Below are 24,258 nucleotides of genomic sequence, written 5' to 3'. Positions count from 1 at the left end.
TTTTTTCTCCTTGGCCCTTCCATGCTTCGTGACTATTCACGATTATTTTGTGTGGTATTAGCCAGGGTTTATTATTATTATTATTATTATTATTATTATTATTATTATTATTATTATTATTATTATTATTATGATCATCAGCAGCAGCAGCGGCTATGGAAATTCCACAGCGACATCTTTCGCCTGTAATATATTGCTGCTGGACATTCTGTGGACGTTCATTGTAAATGGAGACCCCGCGATATTATTGTAGCCCTTTTGTTAAAACTGCAAAAGTATTTATTTAAGTAATCTGGTTTATATAGTGTCAGAATTTATCTGGTTATTACGATTTATCTCCAATATCCTTATAGGAGTCTGTGACATATTTCCATTGTATGGACACCCGACTCGAACGGAAACCCCAAGATATCATTATACCATCTTTAGACACAATAAATACTACCATTGGATTCTAGCCAGAAGACCAAGAAGGTATATTTCAGTTTCACGTACGGCCCAAAAGCGACATTACTTTTTAAATTTTTACATTGCGTCTTCGGTGATCGGGAGATCTTATTTATTAAAAATGAAGATAGACAGTGATGACATACTACGAACATTAAATTAGTGCATCTATATACTAATTTAATATCTATATACTAATTTAATATCTATATACTAATTTAATATCTATATACTAATTTAATATCTATATACTAATTTAATATCTATATACTAATTTAATATCTATATACTAATTTAATATCTATATACTAATTTAATATCTATATACTAATTTAATGTTTGTAGCAGGTTATCACCTTCTGTCCTCCTTTTTAATAAATAGGATCTCCCGATTGACTAATGTATAATCTGGAAACCGTGACATCACGCGTGCGTGCGTACGTTAAAGATACTACGGTATTAATATATAGGTTATCATTATTATAACAACATGGTTTAAGTAAAAAAAAAAAAAAAAATGTTGGGAACCGTGCCTAAATCCATTTGCCATTTAAATAATTTAGTATTTAACAGTAAAATTTAAGTAAAAACGAAAGGCTGTCTTTGTTCCTACTTCAAAAATGTCGTAACTAATTTCATGCCATAAGAAAGAAACGAGGAAGGGGGGGGGGGTCTTTGTTTTCATTATAAACTGTAACTTCAGTTTCCCTCGCCTTTTTTCTATTTTATGCTAATTTTAAGCGACTGCTAACCTTGACAACTGTAAAAAAAAAAAAAAAAAAGAAACTTCCTTTCATGGCCCCATTTTTACCCCCAACCCCAATTTTTTCCTTCCCCTTCACTTTCCGCCCTGCCCGACCCTACCTCTATTTCTCCTATCTTCCTTTCTCCTTCTACCCCCCCTCCCCGAGAGATTTAACAAATGAACTTAATTCGTGGTCGAAAAATGCGTTGATTTCTTAAATCTTCTATATAAATAGAACACTGGATGTATGTATGCGCGTGTGTCTGTGTGTATAAAAAATATTTAACCGATAAACTCTTAACTCTGAAAGGAGGAGGAGGAAATAGTAACTGTACACCAAGGATGATTTATAACGACTAAAATCTTTCTTCTGAGCCACACGGGTTTTATATTTGTTTGGTATCATTGGGGGGGGGGGGGGTCCACACCATGCTTTGGCTTTAACATGCAATTTTCTCACATATTGTGTTTATCTATTCAATATGTCAAAATATAATTACGGTATAATCACGTAGAAACAGCTGTTCACACAAGATTACCGAAGTTAAGCAACACTGAGACTAGCCAGTACCACATAGGTAACCATTTGAAAATGCTAGGCGTCGAGATGTGGAAATCTAGACACAAAATGATGACGTGGCTGATAGTGTATAAAATGTTAGTGATTTACATACAAGTTTGCACATCCCTATATATATATATATATATATATATATATATATATATATATATATATATATATATATATATAATGTGTGTGTGTGTGTGTGTAATTTTGGCAGCAAGTCATTATTCAAGCACGTCTGATTTAACACGACTAAGTTCTTTTTACCGATTTTGTTGGATATCTTTTCAATTCGTCGAGTGGTCTTTTTTATTTCGGCTGGCATGTTGTATATTATGGCGCCCAGTAGTTGTTCGGCCATATTCTTCTCAAGCGCTTTCTATCGGTACATCCGATCGTCGTCAGGAGCGATTGCTGTTGTTTTTTGTCGTGTTCAACCAGATGTGCTTGAATATATACCGTACTTTGGAGTAATTGCGCCAACTAGCAATCACGCATATAAAGGGCACTTTTTTTTTAGTTGGCGCAATTATTCCAAAGTACGGTGTGTGTAAATACCCTCAACAAACTCGCCAAGCAGCTAAATCCTACCCCTTCACAGTAGATATCCCTAGATGTAAGAGAGCCTTCTACTCCAGTAGTTTCTTCCCCAGAACCGCTAGACTTTGGAATTCCCTTCCGGGTCTCTGCTTCCCTTACGCTACTTACATGCAGAAGTTCAAGTGTAACGTGGACCGACATCTTGCTGCCCAACTCCCTACATAGTACCCCTGTAGCTTATGTCCTTTATAGTGGTCCCCTACATCAAAGTGGCAATGTGCCTTGTTTGGGGTGAAAATGTAATAACATATATGTGTGTGTGTATGTAAAAAGAAAAAAAGGATTTTATAAAAAAAACAGTTTATCAAAGACAAAATCTCATTTATTTTAATTTCGAAAAGAATCCTAATACATTTTTTTTTATCGTATCATATGTAAAATAGGGAGTACCCCGGAACAATGAGTCTCGCAATTGGCCTCAATCAGACGTGCTTGAATATGTACACGCCAGCTAGCTAAAAGTTTTTTTATGACAATCACGCATATAAAGAGCACTTTTTTTAGTTGGCGTAATTACCCCAAAGTACGGTGTGTGTGTGTGTGTGTGTGTGTGTGTGTGTGTGTGTGTGTGTGTGTGTGTGTGTGTGTGTGTGTGTGTGTAAAAATAGGATCTTATAAAAACCAGTTTATCAAAGACCAAATTTCATTTATTTTAATTTCGAAAAGAATCGTAATACATTTTTTATCGTGTAAAATAGGGAGTAACCCGGAACAATGAATCTCAACTAGGGCCTTATCCTCTGTCTCCTTAAAAGGAAAGAGACACTGATGTGTAATTAATTAAATTTGCTCAGCGTCCTATCCGCTGCTGGTCAGATGACCTTTTCAAAGTTCAACCGCCCCCCCTCCTCCTCCCTTTCTTTTTCTCCTCTCATACTATATCTCACTCTTCTAATTCTTAGACAAGGGCTACGTGGCGCTACCCGGGCGCATGTATAACAAAATAGTTTTTTTTTTTTTTTTTTTTTTTAAGTGTGTGCTAAAATATATTTTTTTAAACCTGTCTTGCTTTCTTTTTTTCTCTCTTCCTTCTTCCTCTCTCCGTCTCCTCTGCCATCTCTCGCTCTTTCCCCTCACTTTTACGCCCTTTTCTCCTTCACCTCTCCCCCATTTCTCCTTCCTCTTTCCCCAACACCTTACACAGCTTAACACCATGAGTGCATTTGAGAAGTTATATGACCGTACAAGCCAAAAAGCCCAACATATAAAATCAACAGTAGTTTTTTTGATGACATCGGCGTCTTCGAAATGAATTTTTTTTGCTTAAAGCACAATTGCACTGTGATACTTGACTTTTTCATTTTAAAGTTTAATTCAAGTCATTATATATAAGAAAAAAATGGCGCTTCTACAGAATTTGGAGAAGATTTTGTAGTCGATAAATGGAGTTTTCTAATAAAAAAAAAAAAACAATGGTTTCAACTGATTTTTTTTTTTTTTTTTTTTTTGCCAATTCTAATAAGTTACAATGGTAGCTTCCAAATTAAGCAGTCGGAATTACCTGAATATTACCGTAGCTAAACAACTTTAATCGTGTTAGCAGGTGAAAATTTGCCGCCATTTTGTTTGAATCAAAACGGAAAATTACCTCCCTTTTGAACTCCACTGTGTCTTACGATTGTTTCCATCAAATTCTATTTTTTTTTATTTTCTTTAATGAATAATTTTCTACCTTATCGATTTTCGTAATTTTTTTATATAGTCATCCTAAAAATACGAGGAATACGTAGATACCATTATTTTCATGTGAAATTTAGTTTTACGATTTCCTTCGTTCCAATAGTGTAGAAACGCAAAATAATTTGATAAAATCAAACAATACGTTCTCTGCAGTGCGATATAGACTAAAATGTATTGTGGATGAAGTCACTACGGGGAGACATGTGAAGCCTCCTCCCGGTGCACCGCGATGAGTCTCAAACCAAAGCAGGCAAGCAATCGATTTCATTGAAAAATTTAATCGATTTCGATGATAATAAAACTATTGGAGTGAGAAACATTCATTGACCATCATTCAATCCCGGGCAACGGCGGGTCTCCCTGCTAGTATGTAGATATTCCTGAAAATCTAGCGAAATCGACGAGTTATTTTACCCTTCCTTAGTTTAAAATAAATAGAATCCTAGAATCCATTATTGTAACTTTTAATTCCATTTTGAATATATTGATTGAAAATTCGTGTTAGATCCCCCCCTCCCCATACACATATATACACACACATACACCTTAGAAATCTCTCTATGGGAGGAGGGGCTGTTCCTCCAAGCATGCCACTGCCGACAATATTAGGTACATCATCCACTGTTTTCCTTAATCTTAAATTGCCCCACCTTCGGGTGTTTTGAAAGGAATCTGCCCCCCCCCCCCTCATCCTTTGCTTGTATTTAATATCCATTCATGATTAACCTATTTCCTTTTTCATCCCCTGAAAGTTTTTCTTTCTTTCGTTTTCGGAAAACAAATCTCAAAATTTGTGTCTTTTTCTTTTTTTTTTTTGTTGTTGTTCTCTTTTCTTTCTTTTTTTGTTTTTTTTTCTTTTTTTTTTTTCGTTTTTCTTTTTTCTTTTGTTTCATTTTTCATTCATTTGTTTTCATTTTTTTTTTTTTACCTTTCATTCATTTTTATACATTTTCTTTCGTCATATTTTATTCCGTATATTTCCATTGTTTCATTTTTTTTTTTCATTCTTTTTTGCTGTCATTCTTATTTCCCTTCGTTCTTTTTCTTTCATATTTTTAATTTTTAATTTAATTTTTTTTACTTTCATTCTTCTTCCATTTTTATTCTTTCCTTTCATTGTCCTTTTTTCATTGTTTTCATTTTCATTTTTTTCTTTTTCTTCTTTTCATGCTTTCTTTCCACAATTCTTTCATTCTTTCTTTTTTTTTTCATCTCTTTTTCTTGTCTTTTTGTTTTTTTTGTTTTTTCGATGTTCATTATTTTTTCTGGTGTTTCTTCTCTTTCTATTACCCCCACCCCCACTCCACCCCATCTTATTTCGCGCTCAAAAATTCAGTACTTTTTCTTCCACAACTAAAAAACAAAAAAACAAAAACAAAAAAAAACAGAATAATCGAGTGAGCGACCTGGAAACTTTAGATCCGTAGCTGATTTCGACTACTGTTCCGTTCCTCCACCCGCAGGAACAAAACAGTTAACTGTTTTATTTTTTGTTTTGTTTTAATATATGGGGTTGAGAAGAGAAGGGTGGCAAATGTACCCTTTTTTTTTTTTGTCAAATGTACACTTTTTTTTTTTTTTTGGCAAGTGCACACTTCTTCGTAATAAGAACGAAAATTGAAATCGCAAAATTGAATTTCCATTAAAAATCTTTTTTTTTTCTACTTAATTGTCATGTCGAAATTAGTAACATATTACTGCGTTATTATATAAAATGGCGGACCTGTACAAGAGTGCCTACCCCCTAAAAATGCGCGTTTTTCACCTTTTTTAAGCTACCCCCCCTCGACGATTATCATAGATTACAGACTTAATAATTATATTAGAAGAAAAAAATTTTTTTGAAAAAAAAAAAAATTCAATGAATGGTGTTCATATTCTCGTTATAACGTTCCAGTCACGTGACACGTAGGTAAAGAAATGGACAGTAAGTCAGGTAGCAATGAAATAGAACGTTATAATGAGAAAGTGAACCCCCTTCTTAAAATTCATTGAATTTATTTTTTCAAAAATATTTTCTACTAATATGATACTTAAAAGTCTATGAAAATCGTTGAAAAAACAAACGTAAAACAAGCATTTTAGGGCACTCTTATACAGGTCCGCCTATAAAACATTTACTTTCATGATTTCACGATTCATTTATCCGCAATTATTGCGTTAAGAATTTATATTAAATGTTAAATTTAGTTTTTTTAAAATTCTTCATTATTTTAAGTTATAAATTTATTATATTTTTTGTTTTACTAGAATATCTTTTTTTTCTTTTCCACTTTTTACTAGTCCTTTTACTTTTCTAAGCTTAATCTTAGCCATATTACTTTTCATGCTCGAATTTTTCTATGTAATATGGAGATATGTTTATTCAATTATATTTTATCTTATATTCATACCAGTCTTTTAAGTTATAAAGCTCAATGTAACTACAGAGCATCTATAAATATAAAAGCGAAAATTTGTGTATGTTTGTATGTTCGCTTTTTGTGTATGTCTGTAAAAGGCTTTTTCCGAGAAGCGGTCGGTCGGCTCACAACTTCTTAAAACTTTTTATATCACATATAAATCATAATATCTACGAGTTAACAACGGAGGTCGCCTGTCTATTTAACTTGCTCGACTTTGAGAAGATAAATATTCAACATTTTTCGCTCGCAGCATGTGTATTAGGCTTTTTCGTATAATAAACGCGACACTAATTCTGGCGGTATTTTTCCGGTCGCAATTGCCAGAAATGTCCAGAAACAATCAACTTTGATCCTTATATCAGACAATTGCAATTCAATTTGGACTATCCTCTTTTATGGGGAGCTGGTTTACCCCCCCCCCCAACATCTTGGGAAAATAAAAATAAAAAAAGCGTTCCCACAGTAAATGAAATACTACCCCGCAGTAAAAGTTGACCTCATTAAGTCATTAAAACGTGCACCTGCGAATTCTAAATAGTTAAATAAATTCAAACGTGTTTCTGTTAGTATTTCGCGGTGGCCCAATGGTTAACGTCGCACTTTTTTTTTTTTTCACACTTTAATTTCCAACTTTGCCTCAAGGGTTCCGGTTCGATCCTCATACTTACCTACCAAAACTTTTTATTTATTTTACCAGTCCCCCCCCCCCCGGAGTTTTGATTTACCCAAAACCACACACGCCTCCAAACACCCAGGCAACGCCGGGTACCCCCCCCCCGCTAGTCTCAAATGTCTGTGTGTGTGTGTGTCTTGCTAAAACTTTTGTAAGCCGCATTGGACCGGGTCCAAACAAGTACCATCTGAAAGAGCAATCCCTCGGCCGCATAATATGTGAGAATTAGAAAAAAGAGTAAATTATTTCGTATAGAAATAAAGTTATAAACCAAGGAAGGGTCAGTGAAATTGTGTCTTTCTAAACGATTTCGAAAACTGCGCATACGCGTCAAGCATTATTTTTTGAATTGGTTTAAATAAAAAGAATTTCCAACGTTATTTCGCAACCAGCGTTGTGGGCCAGTGGATTTGGAGGCTGCCTCGTAAGTTTGAGTTTTGACGTCCGCATACACATAACAGTGGTCTTTTTTCTTTTTTTTTTCTTTTAACAGCGTTTTTTGTAATTTCGGCTGAAAACGAAAAACAATTTCTTTATTTCGATTTTTTTTTTATCAGAGGTTTAAGTAAACTGAAGATTAAGTTAATGACGATGAACATACAAAGAAACTTTTTTCTTTTTTGCAGTTTTAACATTTAAACAGGGTTAAAAGGATTTCTTTGTCATTTTTTATCAGCGTTTAGTTACATTAAATCAAAACAGTTTTCTTATTTCGAGGATTCCGTAATGTGATTTTTGACATTGTAACTATTAATTTCTTTTCTTTTTTTTTATAACACATTAAGTCATAACTTTTTTTAAGTCATTTTTTTTTTTTTTGGCTAATACAAATTCTACTTTGTCATTTCTAACACTGAATTATTTTCAGTTAGCTTTCGTTGCAACAGACTGTAACAAGAAATCTTTCTAGACTGAGGCAGCATTAAAGAAGTTCACTTAAATCCGGAAAATAGTTTCTTTTCTTCGTATCCTTCTTCTGGTGGGGAGGATTTTAAGTACTCCTTTTTTTTTTTTTTTTTTTTTTTTTTAAGATTACATTTACATGTTTTTATCCGTTGTTTTATTTTTGGAATTGTTGTGAGAGTATCGACAGAATTCACAACTGTGTCTAAACCGAACTTCATGTCCACCCAGTCAACGCTGGGTATCCATGCTAGTCTCTTATATAAATTTCAAACGTCTGTTTGTGTGTTTGTTGGTATGTCCATTAAAAACTTTTGTCAGCCACATCGGACCGGGTCGAAAATGGTACCATATGAAAGGGTGATCCGCTGGATGCATAATATGCGAAAATTAGAAAACAAGATTAATTTTGTGGTGGTCAACTGGACCATTTCTTGTAATTGGGATCACTTTTCGCGGTGCCACATTTTCGCAAGTCATGCTCGTACAGCAAACTGAAAGCATGTTTAAAAACGTTATTTTGAAAAAGGCCTTGACCTCATAACTCGTTGTGGTCCAGTAACGTTTTTCTCTTCTTTCCCTCGTTTGCACTTCAGGTTTGAGTCTGCCTACAACGGCTATTATATTATTTTTTTTTGCGGTCGCACGGGCACTCACTGCTATCTTGATTGAAAGAAAAGTTGTTTTGATTCATTTTTTTTTTTTTTAGGGAAAGCAGCGCACAAGTTTGTGGGGAAGTTGTCATCTACTTCTTCCATTCTTTTCTGGGGGTTGCTTAATATCATTAGTATAGCAACTATGTCCAAACTGAACTTAATGTCAACCGGGGCAACGCCGGCAATCCATGCTAGTATACAAATAAATGACTAAAGTCTATATTCCAAAATTCGAGATGTTGACCATCTTACCGTTTATGTCTTTAAGCATGTTGAAATGCACAATATATATATATATATATATATATATATATATATATATATATATATAGCTTAGAGAGTTAGGAGAATATAGTAAATTTAATTCTGTAAGAAGAGACTTATCGCGATAATATGAAGCTCAACAAATTTCATTGGAGCATATATAGGAAACAAAAAGAGTAGAAAATGAAGCCACAGAAACTATATATTGGTAAATATAGAATGGTTCATTTTTTTTTTTTGAATAAAGGTATACAAACATTTAGATAGGAATCTTTATGCTAGGGTCCTTCGATGCCTACTGCTTCTCATCAGAATGGTAGAGAAGCATTAGGCTTCGAAATACTTTGGTATAAAGAGTCCCTCTATCCCCCAACTAAATGTTTGTATACCTTTATTAAATAAATGAACCATTTTATATTTACCAATATATAGGTTTTGTGACTTCCTGCCACACTCTTGTTGCCTCCTATATAAGCTCAATCAAATTTGCTGAGCTTTATATTATTCGGATAAGTCTATTCTTATAGAATTGAATTTACTCTCTCCTTCTAACTCACTGAGCTATATATATATATATATATATAACTACTTCATTTACTCACATAAAATTAATATACAAAAGTATAAATTTATACTTAAATGTTGCAAAACATATCGATAAAACCAAAACAAACAACATTTAAGTAAATCGCGATATATCCAGACAGTTGGCGAGATGGGTCTGAAGTAAGGGGCTTAGGCTCATTACCGTAAGGCCCCGATTTCGAATCTCGCTATATTCAGCCACTCTGATGAGTCGTAGACGACGAAACACGTCTCAGTGGATAATTACATTTAATATATATATATATATATATATATATATATATATATAATACGAGGCATTAAGATTGGGAAAAGTCACAGAAACTATATATTGGTAAATATAGAATGGTTCATTTTTTTTTAATAAAGGTATACAAACATTTAGATAGGAATCTTTATGCTAGGGTCCTTCGATGCCTACTGCTTCTCATCAGAATGGTAGAGAAGCATTAGGCTTCGAAATACCTTGGTATAAAGAGTCCCTCTATACCCCAACTAAATGTTTGTATACCTTTATTAGATAAATGAACCATTTTATATTCACCATTATATAGTTTTTGTGACTTCATTTTCCAATCTTATTGTTTCCTATTATATATATATATATATATATATATATATATATATATATGCTGGGACGATAATTAGGAATCATAACTTTTTGGAGTATTGGAATTTTTATCGAACTAAAACAAATTGTGGCTATTTCTCGATTCCAAAAACGATTCCATTTTATTTGTTTTTCCTTTGATTTTTTTAAACAAAATTTTCCACTGCTGATTGTAATAATAGAATAATAAATATTTATTGATTTTTAAACTACCAATAAACTCAAATCTATAGATTACTTCCTTACAAGTGTGCTTTTACGTTTGAGAAAATATATGTACATGATCAGTTTTTACGGACCTCGGGACAAAACAATCATTGTATAGTTAAATATTTAAAGATTTATAAAGAATTGGAATCGGTAAGTGTATTGGAATCAGGAAATTAGTACAGAATTGGTAATTGAATTGGAATCGGGAAAAATATCGAGATTGTCCCATCATTAATATATATATATATATATATACACACATTTTATTTTTTATTACCGTTTTATCTGTTCGGTTACATATGTTTCAGTTGCCGGACCATATTTACGATCCAGCAGCCTCGTCAGACCTTACAGAAACATATGTAACTGAATAGATAAAACGGTAATAAAAAATAAAACGCATATTTGCTCTGCAATTGTATTGAGCACTGTTTTCAGGTTTTACTAATTACCATTTTTGCCAAATATATATATACATATATATATATATATATATATATATATATATATATATATATGTATATGTGGCCTCCGGAGCGCCGATGAAACAATTCCTCCCAAAGTTCTTAGTAGACTTCGCCCCCCCCCCTCCTCTCTTTAATGTGGTAGTTATCGACGGCTCTGCTTGTTTAGATCCGTAGTGAATGACCCAAATTTGGATTTGGTGGATTTCTCCAATAACAGAAGCAGCGTTGCAGAAAATTGTTTCCTTCTTTGGTCTTTTCGTCAGCTTTTATTTCTTGGCATGCTTCCGGCTTTCGGATATTTGGCATGGACATGGAAATGGGATTCAGGCCTGCAATGGCTGCTGAAGTATAAGTATGCTAATATAAAACTCATGTGTCTGTTTGTCCATCCGAATGGAGAACCTAAGAAATATCACAAAAGTTCTCAATAAATACAAAGTATACATTGAGCTGAAATAAATGTAAATGAACAAACGTTTCTTTTTATTTAATTAGCTATCTGGCTGTTTCAATTTCTAATGATCGCACTTGCTTTAAGTTCTATTTCGTTATTTACTTATCTATATAAATTAAATAGATGTGTCTGTGTGGAAATATTTAACTGATAAACTCTTAAACTATTAATCACATAACACTGAAATCAAGAATAAATTGTAATCATGCACCAAGATGGGTTTATAAAACAATAAAATCTTTGGATGGATGAATAACGTGTACAGAAATTTGTTAGCAAGTTGAAATGCAAAAATGTTCATTTCAACTTGTCGACATATTTTTATTACTTTTGCCCATGCGCAAATTCATTCATAGCTTGAAGTGGTTTCGTTTTAATTGGGTTTTGATTCTAACCGATTGCACCCAAATCATTTTATTTTTTTTAACTTTTGAAATCAGTGCTATATATTAGGCACAATATAATATTAAATAGGCTCTGTCATATAAAATAAATCTGCATAAATTAAGATATATTCAAGCATATTTTACCACCGGTAAGTCTCCCACTTCTCCCCGCTAGATATACAAATATGATGTTTTTTTTTTTTTATGATATATATATATATATATATATATATATATATATATATATATATATAAGCTTGGGTGACTGGTGTTGCCCGGGTGTTTTGAGGTGTGTGCTGAGCAAAATAAAAAAAAAACGTGGTAGTAGGCAGGCAGACTCAAATCCGTACCGCAAAGGAGGAAAAGAACATGAAAAAAAATGTGACGTCTTTGCTGTTGCATCCATCGCCAAACCGGAAGTGGTGAAGGTTTAAATTAAGGTTAGACAATTCAAAAGACAGGATGACTTTCGAAAATATCAGCAAAAAAAGCGGCGATTCCTTTTAGAAAAGTGCCCAGTTAAGGGTGAAGTAATTAATTTTTTTGGCCAATTTTTTGATATTTGTTATCTGAAGGGTCGAACTTCTAATCAATATGGATCTCGTGAAAATCTGTCACCTCTGTCGGAAGTTTTAGGCAGACATACAAATATACATACATACATTTAAACAGACAGGTGTGATTTATATTATAGACTAGCGGGGGGTGCCCAGCGTTACCCAGGTGTTTGTAGGTGTGTATGTGTGTGTTTGGGGGTGTAGATGGGAAAAAAGTTTTTGTAGGTAGGTAGGATCGAACCAGAAGCCTTGAGGTGAAGGTGGAAAATAAAGTGTGAAAAAAACCTGACATGTTACCCGCTAGGCCAGCAAAGGAGAGTAACAGAAAGATGTTTGAATTTATTTAAGTGTTAAAAACTGAATTGACAGGTGCGCGAATTTACTGAGGTCAAATAGAAATAGTGCAGTTAACTTTTACTGCGAGGCAGTTTTTTTAGGTTTGTTTACCCAACTTCGGCTGATTTTGTTTCTCCAAGATGTTTGGGGGGGTGGGGGGTTACCAGCTCCCCATATAATAAGGATTGTCCAAATTGAATAGCAATTGTCTGATATAAGGGTTTTTTCCCCTGCATTGATCAAAAGCTGATTGCTTTCTGGACGTTCCCGGCATGAGGCTGAAACACACCTTCGCTTCGAATTAGTTTCACTTTATCTATAAATATAAAAGCGAAAATGTAAGTATGTATGTGTGTTCGCTTTTTCTGTGTGTCTACAAAAGGTTTCTTTCAGAGAAGCGGTCGGTCGGTTCACAACTTTTTAAAACTTTTTATATCACATATAAATCGTAATATCTTGGTTAACAATGAAGCTCGCCTGTCTATTTAATTTGCTCGATTTCAGGAGGATAAATATTCAATATTTGTCGCTCGCCGCATGTGGTTTAGTCTTTTTCCTATAATATCTTGGGGGGGGGGTGAAAAAGCGTTCAGCAGTAAATGAAATCCCGCAGTCAAACTTGACCTCATTAACTCGAGCACCTGCTAAATCCAAGTAATTAAATAAATTCAAACTTGTTTCTGTAAGCATGTTGCGGTGGGGCGATGTTTAACGTCGCACTTTTTTTTTTCACAACTTTGCCTCAACGGTTCGGGTTCGATCCTCATACTTACTTTTTTTTACCCCACCCCCCACACACACACACCTCCAAACACCCGGGAAACGCCGGGTCCCCCTCGCTAGTTTATACTAAACAGCCAAACGTGACACAGCAAAATAGTGCGCATTTTATAAAAGTTGATCCAAATAAATCTAGACACGACGTCCCTTCGCAAATCGTACATATTATGATGTAGGGGTATGTAAATAGTTCTAAGACATAGTACCCTCCCACCCTGAAAAGCCCGGTGAAAAAGCCTTTGCCGACCATACATAAAATGTGCACACATTTTGCCTTTTATATAGATAGATTACATATATATATATATATATATATATATATATATATATATATATATACATATATATATATATATATATATATATATATATATATACATATATATATATATATATATATATATATATATATATATATATATATATATATATATATACATATATATATATATACATATATATATATATACATATATATATATATATATACATATATATACATATATATATATATATATACATATATATATATACATATATATATATATACATATATATATATATATATATATATACATATATATATATACATATATATATATGTAATCGTATATTATTTTGAAATAAATATTAAGTTATTTTATTGCCTATTTCATGTTTACACAATTATTAGTGTAAGAAGAGTTAATTAGGACTGATCAGGAGTCAGAAAGTAATCCATGGCTTTGTAGACTAGCATCTTACCTCAAGGCCAGTGGCAATTAACACAAGAATTGAGAGAAATTAAGTGACATATAATGCCAAGTTAGCTGGCATATACAGTAAACAGCCAGAGAGTAATCAACGGCCAGAATTTGTATTTTCTGCAAAGAATAAAATCGAATGATATTTTCCTGTTATTAACAACATTCTGTAACGGTTCACTAAACACACGGATGGACCAGAATCAAATATTGATCTTGTAGAAAGAAAGCTATCGCTGACAAAGAAACGATAAAGAGACTGACTTTACTTGATATATTAGATACATGAAATTTATATTTTGTATGTTTTTATGTATAGAAAGGTTTCTCAAAAATATTTGTTTCACTTTTACTGGAGGGCCTTTTTATTTGTTTTCATGGTATTTATCGAGAAAATAGAATTCCACAACAGAAAAAAAAAAAATTGAAGAAACCTTATGAATGACGTAGAAATTTTTTAAAAAATGCTGCTTACAGAAAAGGAATTTATTCAAACTAGCATGTAGTTTAAAACACACACACACACACACACACACACACACATATATATATATATATATATTAGCAGGGCGTCCGGTATTGCCCGGTTGTAAAATATACTTAAATATGATAGTTATTATTATTATTATTATTATTATTATTATTATTATTATTATTATGCTAAAACTCTGAGTTTCTCATCGTTTCAAATTTTTACGCCATGACGCAATTTCAAGCAAACTTTTCGAACTTAATCATTAAAGCTGGAGCGCTATCTGTTTAAGTTTTGATTCTAGCTGATGGCATCCAAGTCACATTTTTACCTTTAACTTTTGAAATCATTACTATATATTGGGTACAATATAATAATTAAAGAAATATTGGCTCTATAATAATGCACACGAAATCTGCATAATTTAAAATATCATATCTAAGTATACCTTACAACCGGGCAACGCCGGGCGGCTTTCTAGTATATATATTAAAATGTTTATCGAAAATATTCTTGCCGCATTAACTAAAAGGCTTTTTTTATTTGTTTTCACGGTATTTATGAGAAAAATAGAATTCGATAAAAGAAAAAATTGGAGAATCTTTGTAAATGACATAGAATTCTCTAAAAACTGTTTGCAGAAATCAAATCCATTCAAACCGTCATGCAGTTTAATAAAATATGTGTATGTTGACGTATTTCAAGCATTCTGCTTGAAAAAAAAAACAATGCTTTTTGAAAATAGTGAAGATAATGTTCAGTAGAATTTGATCAATATTTTTTTGTTTCTTTATTATATACTAGCCTATGGATGCCTGACGTTGCCCAGGTGTTTGGATATGTGTTGAGCAAAAAAAAAAATGTGGTAGTAGGCAGGCAGGCTTAAACCCATACCGTGAAGGAGGAAAAGAACGTGAAAAAAAAAAAAAGTGACAGCTTTGCTTTTGCGTCCATCGCCAAACCGGAGGTGGCGAAGGTTTAAATTAAGACTACTCAATTGAAAAAAGGGATGACTTTTGAAAATATCGGCGAAAAACGCGACTCCTCTCTGTAGAAAAGGGTGAAGGAATTAATATTTTTAGCCAAGTTTTGCAATATTTGCCGTCTGAAGAGTCGAACTTCAAAACAATACCAATCTCGTGAAAATCCGTTGCTTCTGTCGAAAGTTTTAGGCATACATACATACGTTTAAACAGACAGTTGAGATTTATATTATAGATGCCTGTTGTCAAAAATAGCAGAAAAAAATTATGCTTCGCCAATGTCTGCACTAGTCTAGCTATAAAAGTGAGAATGTGTGTGTATGTGATGACACCTCTCAACCTATATACTCAACGAATTTTTACTCTACAGACTTGAAATTTTGTATATAGGATATTAAGACATGTAGAAAACATTTTAATCGGTTTTCATCTGGAGGAAAAGACTGCTAATGGGTAAAAAAATTTAAAAATTGGTACTTGGGATCATTGGATTTTTATCTGTTTGTCAACTGTTTCACGACCGTGCATGTGCGAATCGTTCACATGGCAGTTTCCTTATGTTAAGAATAAGTAGGTTGGAAAATATTATTTAAAGGTTGTGGCAAGCTAGCCTAATGGTTATCATACTTGACTCACTGTCGTTAGGTTTTGGTTTTGATCTCAGCTTAAGTATTTATTTTTTTTCCTGAACTGTTTAGAAAACAAGGCCGATAGTGATTAGTTGCGTATGAATGCGTGAATGTAGGATTGACATGAAATTCTTAAAGATAAACTAAACTGACCCAAAAATGGGCTGAAATGACTTAAATAAATAAAAAGTAAATGACTTAGAATGACTTTAATGACCTTAAGGATGAATTGAATGACCTTAAGAATGACCTGAATGCTTAAAAAAATAACTGGAATCCTTCAAAAACAACTTGAATGATCTGGAGAATGACTTGAATGGCTTTGAGATTGACTGGTTGTAAAGTGGGTGATCATTTTACATTAAATTAATAGAGAAAAGTGATCCCCCACTTTATATCACAAAGTTACAAACATAAGTACATCATGTAGTAAGAACAGATAATACACTTTGATCTTGGCCAAAAGGCCAAGAAAAGCTTAAAAAGCTAAGACCACCATCTATTAACAACAGACCTTTGATCTTAACCAAAAAGGCCAAGCACAAAAGTGTTACGGATAGACCGACCGACCAACCGACTTATAGAGTCGCTTGCACGCAACTAAAAACTAATACTCGCATGCATATATCTCAGTTTATTTCGAGTATTTTTACTTAATTTTCTTAAAAGGATTTAACGTTACTTTTAATACTGGGCAACACTGGGTACATCTGCAGTATATCTGTAAAAGTGAGAATGTGTGTGTGTGTGTGAGGACACTTCTCAACCCATGTACTCCATGAATTTTTGATCTACAGACTTGAAATTTTGGATATAGGGTATTCAGACATGTGGAAATTTTTTAAATCGGTTTTTATCCGGAACAAAGGGCTGCTGAAAGGACAAGATTGAAAAATTGGTATGTGGGGTTATCGGATTTTTAACTGTTTATCAATTGTTTCACAGATGTGCATGCGTGAATCGTTCACATGACAGATTTCTTATGCTAATAGTAAGTAGGTTTGAAAACTCTTTTTTAAAGACGTGTCAAGCTGACCTAATGGTTATTGTACATTACTCACTGTCTTTAGGTTTTGGTTCCGATCTCAGCTCGAGTATCTTTTGTACTTAGAAGAAGTGAACTGTTTAGAAAAAACATAATGCTCGCATGAACATCTCAGTTTCTGTATAAATTAAAATATAATATTTATGCGTATTTTATGACTGGGCAAGTATTTATATGAAATAACGTCTCAATCAGTAAAGTTAAAAACAATATTAACAAAGCATCTCAAACTCTAAAGTGCTCTGATAAGTATTGGTATCACAGGCGTTCCCATGTTCCAAGGTCCTTTTGTAAGATTGTCTGAGGATCAACATGTTGTAGTCTCGGTAGCAAAAGGGTCAAAGAATAGAAAACAACTTCAATTTGTTTGTTTTGTTGTACAATGACAGTTATTTCCTCATTCTCTTATTACCACTGTGGCGTCCATCATGTGATCATGCTTTTGAATGCCATCCATGTCTCACACATGATCTCGAATGTGATCCATATCTCTAATGTGATCTCGAATGTCATCCATGTCTCTAACATGATCTTGAACGTTATCCATGTCTCTAACGTGACTTTGAACGTCATCCACGTCTCTCACATGATCTCGAACGTCATCCACGTCTCTCACGCGATTTTGAACATCACCCCATTTCTAATGTGATATCAAATGTGATCTCCTTTTTAAAGTATATATTTTTCACTACCGGTGACGTCATTTTGCATGCATTAGCATATGTGTGACGTACTATGTTACACTTTTCGCTTGTCAGCAGTAGCAATGGCAGTGAATGTTGTTTTTACATGTTGACTCTCGACTGAACAAAAGCCTGAATCAGCACTTTATTTCACTCAATCACATTGTAAGAGAGATTGACTTTCGAACATTTGTGTGTAATATAAAAACGCAAACACAGTGTTTTTCTGCCTTTTTTCTTGCAGGCAACACTTGTGCATAACACAATCTTATCTGTGTCTTTTGGAGCCAACAGTCTGCACGATCCACACACAAAACATAGCAACAGCATATACCTCTGCTAGTCGAACTCATGTACACAGTTCATACACACACACAGTTCCTTTCACTGATAAAACTGGCATGTTTAATATGCACAGGAGTCTGCAGTACTTATCCCATTCATGCATATACTGTCACGTGCAAACTTGGATGGCTCCAGCTGAAATGAACATGTCTATTTAAAATTCCTGTACAGATAAAACAACTTTTCACCTGGACCGTTTTGTGACTCTGTAAACTTTTGTATTCTACCAACACTTTATGTGTTGGTTACCTTCACAAATTGTCAGCGATTTTTATTGTGTGTCGAGAAATATGATATGAGAAGGATTCGATGGAATGCGAGTCTTAAAAAGACAGGCTTAGATCTGACGATCTCAGAAGGAGAATAAATCTTGACAGTAATTAATCTCTATATGCTTCCTATGGGGGGAAGGGACTAGATGGGGTGGAGAGGGGACCCTCTTAAAACTTCAAAATATGTATATCAGATTTTATTGAAATTTAAACCATATGTATATGCCACTAATTTAGAGAATTTTCATAAAGTCCGAGTCCGTCCGATTATATAAGGGGGGCAAAACTGTTGAGGTTAGTAAAAAAAAAAAAAAAAATTAATAAAAAAAGGAAAATAATAGTAAAAGAAAAGCATAGTAAAAAGAATATAATACAGGTTTTCATTATTGAATCCTGAGCCCTGTCTGCTCTTCTTGCTATACATATATATATATATATATATATATATATATATATATATATATATATAAATAAGAAATTTATTACTGTGAGTCCAGAATGAGTTTACATATTGTTTCAACTAGAGGAAGATCCCCAAAGAGAGGAAAGTTAGATCTATTTATTCAAAAAAAAAAAACTATTTTTTTTTCTTTTTTTTTTTTTTTGTAAAATGTCGTCTCCATGTTTTAACTTTGAACATCCTGTTAAAAATTGTCTGATGTCAGAGCTTTAGTTCTGTAAAGAAATACAAAAAAAAAATGGCAAAAACACTTGTTTTCATTTTAAACTAAAAGTTTACTTTGGGACAGATTGCACTAAAAAGTATTTTTATCAAACAGGTCATTTAAGTTATTGGCAAAGAAAGCAGACATTTTGAAAAAAATATAAACAAAAAAAATACACATGGAAAAATGTCTAAATACTAGATCCTGAAATAAATATCAATTCCCAGATGTAAGTCTAACAAAGACTGGTAAGAATTATTTTACTTCTATTAGAAACTTTTAAATCTATTTAACAATAGATTTAAACCAAGGGTTATCATTCCATGCATAATCAAGTAAATTGGGAATACAAATAACACTTCCAGTCAATGTGGTTTCAGGCAGTATAAGACGTTAGCAGTTAATATGTATTGTTTGAAAATGAATAAGATTTAATTTATATCAAATAAGGAAAAGTTCAAAAGTAAATCCATATAAGTGATTGGTAAATATTTTTAAAAATGAATTCAAATAATTACCTTATTTAGTAGTTGTTTCTTGTTTATATAAAATGATGATTTTTAATTTGATTTTATATGCAGATATATCATAAAGAGTTGGAGAAAAATAATTTTGAAATAAAAATATATTTCTGAAGAGTTATTTTCATGCAATAATTTTTCAAAGAAATAACGTTAGAATAATACTCCAATGATCTCAAAGAGTTCTGCTTAAAAAGAATATGTACATTTCAATTCAATTCAATTTATTAAGTAAAAGAATCATACGATCATGCTTCATTTGCTATATAGGGAAAGGGTGGTAGAAATTTACAAAAAAGAGGATACAGTATCTGTCCAAATTTACCTTGAATTGTTGTGTTGTTGGTGCATTTATTACCTCATATAAAAGTTTATTCCAAGGCCCATGGATCCTAATTGAGAAAGCAGCCCTCCTTCAGTTTAATCAAAATTGGCAATGAAATATTTTCATTGTAGTTTCTGCTTAGACCTCTTTCTGGTGCAGGATTGAATAATAGGTCCTGAGGTATATTATAATGACCATTGATGAGATTCTAGTTCAAAATGAGATCACCACATAATTGTTGGTGGTCAAGGGAGAAAAGATTAAGTTTCTTGAATCGGTTTTCGTAGAGCAGATCTAATAGACCCTACATCATTTGAGTAGCCAGTCTTTGAACTCTATCCAGATGCTGGTAATCATGTATTCGATATGGAGCAGAGGCCTGGTCAACATACTTTAACAGTGGTCTGATGAAAGAGACTTACAACTTCAGTGCTGAAATGAATTTCTTTTCTTTCTACAGGCCAGCTTATTGTTATTGATATAAACAAAACACTGAGGTAAAAAGAATCTTGGGCAACATTTTTAAACAATCTTTACGACTGAAGCCCTGTGCACATTATCAAAATGGACTCTTTAACATTGAATTTTTATTTCTTCAAATTATTCTGGGTTCATTTTTTAAATTGACAAGTGAAAATAACTATAAGAAAACTATATTTAGATAATTAATTTTTTAAAATTAAAACGTTAGTTTAGTTTTTTTTTTATCATCAAAACTCATATTTTTTTTTAATGTTCTATGATTTTATATCAGAATTTCATCAGAACTGATCAACAAAATGTTTTGCACAACTCCTTTCTATAATTTGTGTTAATCAAATTTGTTTCCTTATATACCCAAATCAAAAATCTCTTGTCTTGAGGTGGATCGGTTAAGCTGGTCCCTTCCAATGAATTCACCACATCTCGCACAAAAGCTGACCAATCCCGGTAATCTTTCACCAATGCTGAAATTATTGACTGCCAGTCATAGTTCCAACGGCAAACAGTATGGATTGTTGGACCCAGAATCAGTTCGATATTTTGCTTAACTGTTCTGAGCTACATTTTAAGCTGGCTGCCATATAGCTTCTTCCAGCCCCAAAGAGGAACCTGATCAATGGCTTCTCAAATGAGATCATCTATTTGACCAAGGTGTGATCAGTCCAATGAAGGCATCTTGTGAGAAGAGCCCGCTGAAGGGAGGTGATTTAACATTGTGCTTGAACCACTGCGTTTGGCAAGAAGTGTTGCCAATGCACATGTAGGATGCAATATACGCAGAAATGATCAAACACCTTCAAAACAAAAATGCAACAATCACATTTAAAAATTTCAAGCCTCAAACATGCAATTAAGATTTTGGAAAATAAAATATGATCGTGAAATATTTAATTAAAATCAATTACGAATAGCAGCCGTTATCATCTACACCACTGAAGGAAGCAAAGCGAAAAGCTATTTCTTTTTTACAAACCGTACATCATCTTCCCCATCATTTTCTTCTTCCTCAGCATCATCATCTTCCTCTTTTTTAGTATCATCCTCTTTCTCTATTGATATTGGCTACACCAAGCAATGTTTCACACCTGCTCTCTATGCAGTCCAATCAAAAAGGTTGATACTAGTAATGCCGCATATAGTCAAATTACTTCTTGCACCATCAACTTAGATTTTTCATGGTCGACACAAAGAAAACAAATTCCTTTCGGAAGTTTTATGCTAACTATAAACCGACGGAAGTCATATTGAAATTCTTATTTTATGTTAATTCTAATACAGACTCTTACGCATACTTCACACACTCGCATGAATAAATTTTGTTTGTACGAGTTGTTTATTTCACTGGCTTTCTTTTTGTTTAAATATCCATTTTTAAGTTTGTGTAGCCATATCTAATTAAGGTATCCTTACCAAACAATTGCTTTAACTAAATGACCTAAAGTTGCAACAAACTTTTGTGATGTATCTGCATATAAAGACATGTTTTAAATAATGAAAATATTTTGTTTATATACAAGTGTATTCATTGCCATTTTTATAACTTTTAATAGTTACTTTTTTGTAAAAAGGATGGGTAAGTAGGTTTTTATCATAAAATTTATAATTCTTTAAAAAAAAAAAAAATAGAATTAAATGTTGATTAGTAGGAACTTTTTATTTTATTTTAATAGCTGATAAAAGTCTGTCCATCTCAGCAAACTGTCTTTTTTGTTCTCACCCTGTAACATATTTTTTATGGAAATTGCTCCAGACAAGACATGAAGCCACTTGATGTAAAGAACTAAAAAACAAAACAAAAAACAATTCATGGTCAAAACTTAGCCAATAACAAGTTTTAGATGGATAGATTCTGACCTAAATAATAATAATAATAAAAAAAATTCTTTCCTTTTTGTCAGAAATATCACTCCTGGAATGTGAGGACTAAAAGACAAAATAAGGGAAGCAAGATTTAAGATCTACTTTCTACTCTCATTATCTTATCAAAGGAATAACAGAAAATTAACAAATGCCTTCTATTTAGAAAAACAAAACAAAAAAAACCTTGGCAGTATGAAGTATAAATTGCTTCCAAAATATTTAAGCACAAAGTCTGCTACAAAGAAGGTAGGTTTCCTTTACCTTGCTAAAAAACCTGTCAGTATCCGATATATCTCTTCAAAATCACCATTCACCTATGCATAGAGTATTGGTGCCACGTTTGGGCTGATGCATTAACTAGTCTCTTCCATTTGGACAGAGTTCATAAAATAGTCTCTAAACTAATAAGCCCAACCCTGTCTACCAAGCATTAGCCCCTGTCACATCATTGCAATGTTGCATCTCTGTTCTTGTTTTTCAAGTACTTCCATAGAATTTGCTCTAATGAACTTAGTGCACATATCTCCTCAATGAAAATACCCTTCACCAACATAACTGTCAGAAAAAAAAATCCCATCCCTTCACTGTAATTCACAATAATAGAAACTCACCTTGTACCTCCAACTTTACTCGCACCTACTAAAACCAGCCCATATATCTATTTACCAAATTACACATGACTCAAAACTTACTTTTTTTACCCGTACTATATTGCACTCGCATCTCATGCCCTGCTATCATCTAAAATATAGTTTTGGCACAACTCGTAGTTCAATTCTTAACACCTACTCGCACTTTAATATTATACTAGACCCAAGCTCACATGAATAAAAAAAAATAAACAAATAAAAACAAATAAAAAAGGAAAAAAAATAAAAAATATATATAAACAAAAGTGAAAGCCTCAAACCACATTATCTCCTAACAAGCCTCCTTACAATCATAGTTGCTTACACTGCATGAGCTCTACTCAACCCCTTTATCCACTAACAATGAAATAACAATATCCCTAATCCACTTTGAGGAGTGTAACTATTTAGCAGATATAACCTCTACAAACTAACCCATTAACATTAACTAACCACGCGGGGTCGCAGAAATACCTGGATTAGACCCCAGGCGCGGAGCAAACCCTCTCAGTGGTGACGGACCCAGTGGATCTTTCCAGATAATCCGTCTAGGAGAAGGAAAACTCTGAAACTAAACCAAAGAGGAGGGAGGCCTCTTCAGTCTTGGATGACAACCTTCCTAGAGCTGGTGACTCAAACAAATTACCGGTTTGCAATACCTAAATTGCTTAAGGAGTAGATAGGTCCTGCCTATCGCCCGGCTTCCATACTCCTTCTTTGCCTATTAGTCAGGCGCAGAGATACTATCACAGTGATTCGACAGAAACACCCATTGGTAGATCTTGTTTCTTGTCTAGGGCAATGAACGCCGTTTCCCCCACTCCCGACACACCCCACCCCTAAAGCTGGGCACTTGAGAATGCTTGAGTACCACATATGCCTGAGCAATTAGATTGGGTTGACCTTCCTCTGATGGGTTGAGGGTACCGGATTGACAGTTACTGGCTGCTGTTTCCGACTGGTAGTACAGGAGCCCTAACTCTTTGGTAGCGCTTAGAGCGGCTGCTCCATCAACAGTTGAATAATATCGGGATGTTTGCAGTGCCATGGCGCGCATGGAAAGGGACCCTGCACTCATCCCCGGTGGGCTTTCCTGAGGCCACAGTCCTAGTTGATGGAGGGTCAGCTGATGGTCTACTTGTGATGCATGTGTGATATTCTGCATAACCTCCTGTTCGGCTTCCCCTAACCCAACTGAAACTCGTTAAAAAACATGACAGTACAATCTAAAAATAAGCTTAAACCAGGCTTAGGGACCAACAAATCCAACTTGCCTCCTC

At 33.5% G+C, this 24,258-nt stretch overlaps 1 protein-coding gene and 1 pseudogene across 2 annotated transcripts in view; one reads left to right on the top strand and one right to left on the bottom strand.

The window, feature by feature from the left end:
- The window catches only part of LOC145267101 (E3 ubiquitin-protein transferase MAEA-like), a 981,197-nt gene that overhangs the window by 698,846 nt on the left and 258,093 nt on the right, over positions 1–24,258 (top strand). The gene's annotated exons all lie outside the window — the stretch shown is intronic.
- On the bottom strand, positions 16,493–16,629 carry LOC145267285 (U2 spliceosomal RNA; annotated as a pseudogene).

The sequence above is a fragment of the Euprymna scolopes genome, chromosome 42 (assembly GCF_053919585.1).
Source record: "Euprymna scolopes isolate OS-2025 chromosome 42, ASM5391958v1, whole genome shotgun sequence".
In the NCBI taxonomy this organism is placed as follows: domain Eukaryota; kingdom Metazoa; phylum Mollusca; class Cephalopoda; order Sepiida; family Sepiolidae; genus Euprymna; species Euprymna scolopes.
The sequence above is the reverse complement of the archived record's forward strand: the minus strand, read 5'-3'. Positions and strand labels throughout refer to the sequence as shown.